Source organism: Chinchilla lanigera, unplaced genomic scaffold, assembly GCF_000276665.1.
Source record: "Chinchilla lanigera isolate Chin_1 unplaced genomic scaffold, ChiLan1.0 scaffold00004, whole genome shotgun sequence".
Classification (NCBI taxonomy): Eukaryota; Metazoa; Chordata; class Mammalia; order Rodentia; family Chinchillidae; genus Chinchilla; species Chinchilla lanigera.
In genome coordinates, this window is record NW_004955405.1 from 20387551 (window position 1) to 20395759 (window position 8209).

The following is an 8209-nucleotide window of genomic DNA, read 5'->3' on the forward strand; positions in this document are numbered from 1 at the left end:
GCAATTTAAAATCTTCCATAGATTTTCATTAAACTTTAAAGAACCAAATGTTCTTAGGTTTTTAAAAATGTAACTAGATTAGATAAATTAAAAGGAATCCTCCAGCAGTCAGTATCACAGCCCTTATTTTACTCTAGAGTTGGAAAGGCTTTTTAGAAATTGACACAAACCCAAGAATATAAAGCAAGAATATAAAGTAATATACTTTATTTAGTACTCCTTTTTTAGTATAGTACAGTTTTTATTTTTTCAAGGTATCTTTTCTGAATTGAGTATTTGCTTTCTTTTTGCACATATAATCTTGTATTTGTAACACTGGTGAAAAAGAATATAAAGAGAGAATATAAAGCAAGAATAATTTCCTTATCCCAGTGATCTGTGAACACCATGTGCTCTTGGTAATTTTTGGTCTCTTGGTCACTAGGGAACTATGATAGGCTTTCATTTCAAGAATTATTTTTTTGAAGTGTGATATTATAAGTATTCTTTTGCTCTTTGGAGTTGTACTGAAATATATTAATATTACATCTTTAGAAGTGTTCTTAACAAACATTTTTTGCAGTGTTTTGAAGTTACTTCCTAAACTGCACAACTCCAGGGGAACATTAAGTGGGCCCTGGACCTTTGCAGGAAGGATATTGACCTGTGGATCCTTGGAGGTAAAAAATAGTCATGAAGCCAAAAGTCTTTGAAGGGATAAATACTGAAAACATCTCACTGGATTCTGCATGCCAGGAATGATATAAATCTTAAATATAAATATACAAGTTAAATATCAAAGATAGTTGACAGAGAGCAATTTGAATTTAAAACATTTCTGAAATAGGTTATCGTTTCAACCTCTCATAGTCATGGCAAGGTGGACATGGATAAGAAAAAAACCATACACAATGAGTAGATTTATCTGATTTGTCTCAAGTCCCAGAGCACATTTGAGCTTTATCAATGTCAGCTTTATTAAGTATTAAGCATTTGTATTGTTAATAAAATAAATTTCTAAACTAAATTGCCAAATAACATTGTATAGTTTAAAAATTATAATTAGGACATAGAGTAAATTATATCACGTACTTAGAGAAATAAAATTTTAATTTTCTGAGCTTGTATATTGAGCAATGGCTATGGTTAGTCTTCTTTTAAACCTTATCTTTTAGGCAACAAAGATCTTACAGGGATCCCTGTAGCATGGGTGTAGTAATTCTTTTCCCAGTAATTCATCCCCAGTTCATTAAGGATACCCTGAGATCCCAAGTGGTCATCACAGAGACTACATTACACTTAGGTGTGAATTTAAGAGGACTCCTAAACAGAAGGCTGAAAAACTAGTGCTTCTGTTTTTTTGTTTTTTTTTTTTGTTTTGTTTTGTTTTGTTTTGTTTTTTTACCAGCAGATAATTAAAAATGTCATTAATAGGGGATGGGGATTTAGCTCAGTGGCACAGTGTCTGCCTGGCAAGCACAACGTCGTGAGTTCGATTCCCGTTACCAGAAAAAAAAAAAAGTCATTCATAGCAGCATGTACATTTACCCTCCAAAAAATCAGCACACAAACATTAATTAGAACAATACACCACTTAAAGCCCATCCATGTACTAATCATTAAACATGCCACAGCTTTATATTTAGTCATTTCAATTTTGTAGCAGTTGTCAGAATTAAGTAGAAGCAAGGCATTTGCTATAGCAGTCTGTAGCTAAGGGAGCTGACAGGTAATCACAGGCTATTTTTAGAATCCTTGTTCTATGATTTATCTTCACTTTGCTTGCATCATAAATTGAGCTGTATTTGAACTACACTATTATACACAGAGGAGTCATCAAGTTGACATTAAACAAAGTAAATGCATTTCTGCTACTGCAGCAGTTTTTGAGGATCCACTTAAATTTTTACAAAATGACCATAAGTTAATCACAAAAGTACAATTCTTATCAAAGTTATTACTGCATTGTTTCTTACTTATTGATAAAATAGTTGAACCTGTAAAAAAACAGGTGGACTTAGTAAAATGATATATTTATGAGCTATGGTATTTGCTAAGATATGCTATTATATGCAAGTGCTATTTAGGATTCTATAAAGATATTAATATTGAGAATAAATCCTGACCAAATAATAATATGTACCATTTACACTTACAGTACTCTAAGGAATATACTTTTTGATACACCTGATTTCCTTAGGAGAAAGTTCATTAACATTATTTTTGTGTTATATTGAAGATCTGGTGCGTTTGTCAGGGTCCCAGCAAGAAAATGACAGTATATTCAAGTGGATAACTAAGAACATTTTGTTAAAGACAAATTATATTTGTCCCTCTGGTGTCCATTGCAAAGTGGTTCCAGGACACAATTCCTTTCTGTGATGATATCAAAATTATGAATGCTCAGGTATCTTCTACAAAATGGGTAGTACTGGCACATAACCTACACATATCCTCTCTTCCTACGTACTTTAACCTTCTTTTCCAAAGTTGTAATATTTAATACAATGTTAATACTATTCAAATAATTGTTAAACTATGTTAGTTAGTGTATAATGACCAGAAAACGTCCATATGTGCTCAGTATGGGTGCAATTTCTTTCAGATATCTTCCATCTGCGATTGTTTGACTCCATGGAAGCAGACACTATCCATGCATGCAGAAAACCAACTGTACAGGGTGTTGGAAGGGCTGGAGCAGTCAAAGGAAGAGTATGATAGCCAGGGACTCAAAGCAGAACAGTTACCAGAACCTGGAGACTGTAACATTTGTAAGTGAGGTGTTACAGGACAGGTGTGGCTTCAAGTAGACAAATACAGCCACTCTTAGGGTGCTCCAAAGGGGTAAATTTCAACATAAATTCCCTTTCCACATTGATCCCCTAAAAGTACTTTTTATGGGCAAATTTTTGAAAGTGGGAAGGCAGAGGGCAAGAGAATCCAGATAAACTGGCAGAAGCCAGCTACTGGGATGTAGCACAGAACAAGCAGACCTGTTATAGTAAATGGAGAATATCTAGAACTATATCCTAGTTCTCTTTTAGGCCCTGAACTATTAGCAGAAAATAGAGCAAAATAGAGAAGAAATAGAGAAGAAATTTACACTCTAACAGGACAGTGAAGAAAAGAAGTGAAATACATATAAACTATCCAACAGGATAAAGACTATAGAGAAAAATAAAAAAAACTGTGAGAATAGAGGAGAGAATTCAAAGTGTAGAAGTTAAGAGTAGAGGGCTATATTTTAAATAGAATGGCCTGGGAAAATCTCACAGAGGAAGAGATAGTTGAATGAAGAGCAGAAGGCATAGCCTATGCCCACCAAGGAATTATAAAATTCTAGCAGAGAGAGCAGCTAGCATAAATCTCTAGATGGAAGTATGATCAATAGCCTGTCAGTAAAGCAGTGGGGAGCGGGGCCAGTGTGGCTTCTGAGAAGGAGTCAGGGAACCCTGGAAGGGGAAACGGTTGGTGAGGGACATGCCAACAGCTAAGGCAGAAATCTGTAGATCTTGTAAAGGAATCGGTTGATTCTACAAGCAAAGGGAAGTCATTGAAAAGTTGAAATAAATGGATTTGATTATTAAAGTATATTGTAGATGGTCACTCCATCTGTAAGGCTATCATGAGCTGCGAGGTTGAAGAGGGCAAAGCAAAACCCAAAGGAGATGCAGATGGTCCAGTCTGTTGCAGTCACGTCCATGTCGACTGATGGCAGCTGAGAGGGTGGTTGCAGTACAAATGCGTAGAAGTGAAAGGGTCTCAAAGATAATGAAGATGTAAAAGTAATGTGTCACAGTAAAGCAGTGGATATGGATAGTGGGGTTGAAGGAAAGTGAGCAGGGTGCTGCCTGTCACATCTTCTGTTGGTATCTCAGGCAGCAGGTTGTGTTTCATTTTAGCTCAGCTTCAGGTGGGTGGAGGTGCTTTTCTGACATCCAACAGAAGATGTCAATAAACCTTGGGTATTTGCTTAGCAGCTGAGAGGACAGGCCTGGACTAGATGTGCACATCTGTGAATCATCAGTCATGTCCTTTCATGTGATAAATAAAAGAACGTCACAAATGCAATTGAATTGGGAGAGTATAGGGTAAGACCAGGAGATGTGTATGAAATCAGACTTTGAGGATATTTATCTTGAAAAGTTTAAAATTTAATAGCAAATGGAGGATGGGATGGAAAAGATACATATGTGTGTTCACACAAAAGTCACATGTGAGCACACATACACTATAATCACCTTTAACATTTATGACCTCCTATAAGAAAGGACTATAATTTATGTTTATGGTACTGGGGATTAAATCCTGCTGCATGCTACATCCCTGCTCTTTTTATTTTAAGACAAGATCACACTGAATTTCCCAGGCCACACTAAAACCTATACTCTTCATCCTTCAGCCTCCCAGATTAATATTTTAATGATTAACTCCAGCATGAATAGATACGAAACTAAACATAATAGAAGGCAATACCTAGAGACTGGCTCTAATAATGCCAATGTTTCATTGCTCTTCAGTGAGATGTGGACTGAACTCCAGTTTTTGCAGAAAATGCCTTCTCATTTTTGCCATTTCCACAACTTTTTGCTGTAATCTTTATGTGATTTTTTTCTTTTATATCTCCTCTGATGCTTATAAACATGCTTTCTGTACCTAAATAGTCATTCATTTGCTTGTAAAAGCAAATGTATTGTACATGTCTTCAATTCTAGCATTTTGGTTACAACTAAGAAAAGATGGTCTTCAAGTTTGTCCTTTCTTTGTTCAAAAATATCATTCATTTTTCTCTGCTTATCTTTTCCAAGGGATTTCAGAGACCTGGACTCTTAAATATTCTACCAAGAATTTTCTCCATGTGTTTTCATTCAGCTTAGAAAAACTAATCAGTTCAGAAGCACTGTGTATATAAAGATTTAAGCCAAGAAAGGTTAGAGCCCTTTTGAATGTAAAATGCATTTCAATCAGAAAAGAGAGAAGAGAACAATTTGTGGGTAAATCTTCTTTTCACTGAGTTGCCAGAAAGAATGTATTGTCATGCAATGATTGTTTATGCCTTAGTTTACAACAATTTATAGTCATGCTAACCATCTCACAATGGAGTACTGGAATATAGCGCTCTTGTCTACTTTGCAGATCATTTTATTACTTTTTTCAACAGTTGGACAACTCATTTGCTCCTCATAGTCTATGAAAACAGATTGACTGCTTAGCCACCCTCATACAGAGTACTTAAAACATTTTCCCAACATGCTGGCAGCTTTAATTTTGTGGAAGCATACTTCTCTGAAGATGACAAAATGTAAAATGTACCAATGTCCATGAAGATTAAACAGAAGGTTCACTTTGCAATAGTTATGTGACTTCTTACTAAATATTTTAAGGCCACAATGTACAAAGTACTTCAGTTATGAATTTTTTATTTCTGATCCAATAATTATTGAGGATATTGGTATAGTTTAATGAGGTGGCATTCCTTAACATTCCCCCCACCTTGACTACACTTTACACAGGTTTTTTCCTGACTATAGGACCTTCCTTCTTAGAATATTTGCTTTAGAAACTGGATGTTGACAGATTATTTATCTGTAAATCTTCTACAGCCCAAGAGTGTCTTTCTCCAGGATCTAAGAGTTCTTCTTTGGTGAGTGGTGAGTGGAAGGGGATTTAAAGAAAATAGGTTGTGTTATGCATGTGCACCTACTCCCCAAGATGAATGTGAACTTCATGTACTGCAAACATGTTTCTAATAAAAGAGAAAGAAAGAAAGAAAAAATATGAGCCTAAGTATTAGTAGTGTTAACAAATGCAAGCGCCTTGCAAATTACACTGACCAGCCTCACACTCTCTTAAATTCTTCAGAACTTTTTCACTTTTCTGCCTTTTGCTTCAGTGGAGTTAAACCCAATCTTTCTACCATATTACAAAAGTGTCTCTCTCCTACTGTAATAGTATTGAATAAAGTCTTTCTTGCCTATTTAAATGATCTTGTCCAGTTCCTTTCATACTATGAAAACTGTATGAATATTTCTATCAGATAGAGATTCAATCTAGTTGCAGTGTAGCTTGCATTTATTTAAGCAGTGCAGATAGAAAATTGAATGAAACTATGATGTCCTTGAGCAAATTCATTGTTTTCTCACTATTTTGCTGAAGTTTTGAAATTAAAAGATATAGCATGATTTGGAGCCATATAATTTTTCCATATATAGTTAACCCTCTCCTTTGAATTCTTGTTTGTAAATACTTCAAGCATGATATATTTTTAGAAATTATTGTATGCAATTTTCATGGATGTTTTGATTGTAGAATTTTATAAATTATAAACTCAATTTAAAAATAGTAATTATTTTTACTACAGATAGTTTGTTATTCAAGTGACTACAAGCCTGAGACTCTCGTAGCTCTAATTTCCATTGGGCTATTCTATGGAGGACACCAGTAAGCGATTACAAGATGACATCTTTCTTGCATGTGAATGTCTCCTCCTTAGCTCTGTCTCCTCCCTGCTGCCCCATTCCAGGGGCAGCAGGTCCCAAATATCCCAGGTCCCAAATATCACAGTTTCTAGCATGGCTGCCTTTCTTGCATTTGTCCCTTCAGGCCGAGGATTATGGTCTCCAGAAGTCCCTTAGGCTTTACCATCTCTTGCTTTCCCTGACTCTGCACTCACCTCTATTCATCATTGAGCCGGTAAAGTTGCTTCCATTAATCTTTCCCAAGTTGCCTTCTACTTCCTACCTGTCACACTATTTGCTATATCCATGCTACGTGTGCACTAAGTTCAAGTTCCTATCTTAGGCAATTGAAGAAATTAACATTGAATTTTAAAATAAACCCTGTTGCAATCCTTGCTTCTCAAAAAAGGTAAAACAGACATTGATTGCTATATTCTTTGTCTTCTTCTAATTTTTGGCATTAAAAAGTAAAATTCCACCCTTATACAATTGATGGGAAAATAAACTCCATGACCTCTATCACTGAACATCAAGAAAACATTGAATATTTTACTAGTAACCCTGTATTTTTTCTTTTTTTTTTTTATTCTTTGTCGTGGTGGGGTGAACTGGATATTAAATATTGTTTTTATAGTGTACTGACAAATTACCATTATATATATTATGGAGTAAGAAATGATATTTTAATGTATGCATACAAGGTATAATGGTATAAATCAAGCTAATGAATACATCTATTGTCTCAAATATTTATGTTTTCCTCTTGAATAACTGAAACTGTACCCTGTGACTTACAACTCCCAATTACACAAGGTTTGATTGCCTGGTAACCATCTTCCTATTTTGTTTAATTGCTTCAGATTTCACATATTAGGGAGAAATGTTACATTTGTCTTTGTGAACCTGGCTTATTTATAACCTAATGTCCTTCAGGTTCATCCACCTTATTACAAATGACATAATTTCCCTCTTTTTTATGGCTCAGCAGTATTCCACTGTATATACCACCTTTTCCTTACCCAGGAAATCTTCTTTTCATGAAGATTTATATTTTGATGGAAAATTAGATGAAAAGTTAGATTGACTTCGGAATTTGGTTTTGTAGGTGTGCAGCTAAGAGGTGAGGTGTGATCAAACATTGCAGTGAACATTTAAAAACTATAGCAGTAAAAGGTACATTATCATTAATCACTGTCAAAGCACTCCCCCTCATTTCCAATACATTTATCCCATCATTCTTGTCACTTTCTGAGGCAGTTCCACAAGTCCATTTACATCTTTAGAAGGTATGATAGAAAATGTGCATGTCCACGCTGAATGCCACCCAACCAAAAGATAGCTCCTAGAAACATTCCAGTGTCCTCAGGGACCTTATTCACCAGTGCTAGCCCCAAGTGACGTTTTTGCTCTGGTAGACATTTTGAACTGATTCAAGACATTGAGGCAGCAATGACAGAGCAAGACTGTTATTAAAGAGGACTTTTTGTCTAGAATTCTCTCTACAAAAGCACTTCTCCAACTATTAGTAGCTTTTGTTATAGTGAATTACAGCATACGCTTAGACAGAATAATAATTGGTTCTTTCCTTTTTAAGTTATCAGTCATTAGGATAGACTGTGCACTATTTCCGGTGGTACCCTTCTGTTTCTTTCCTTTCATAAAGGATTATGAAGAACTCATAGCTTTTCATACTTATCTTTTAATCAAATTTGGTGATTGATTATTTTTTTGTGATTGATTATTTTTGTGACTCATGCTGCACCATTATTCAT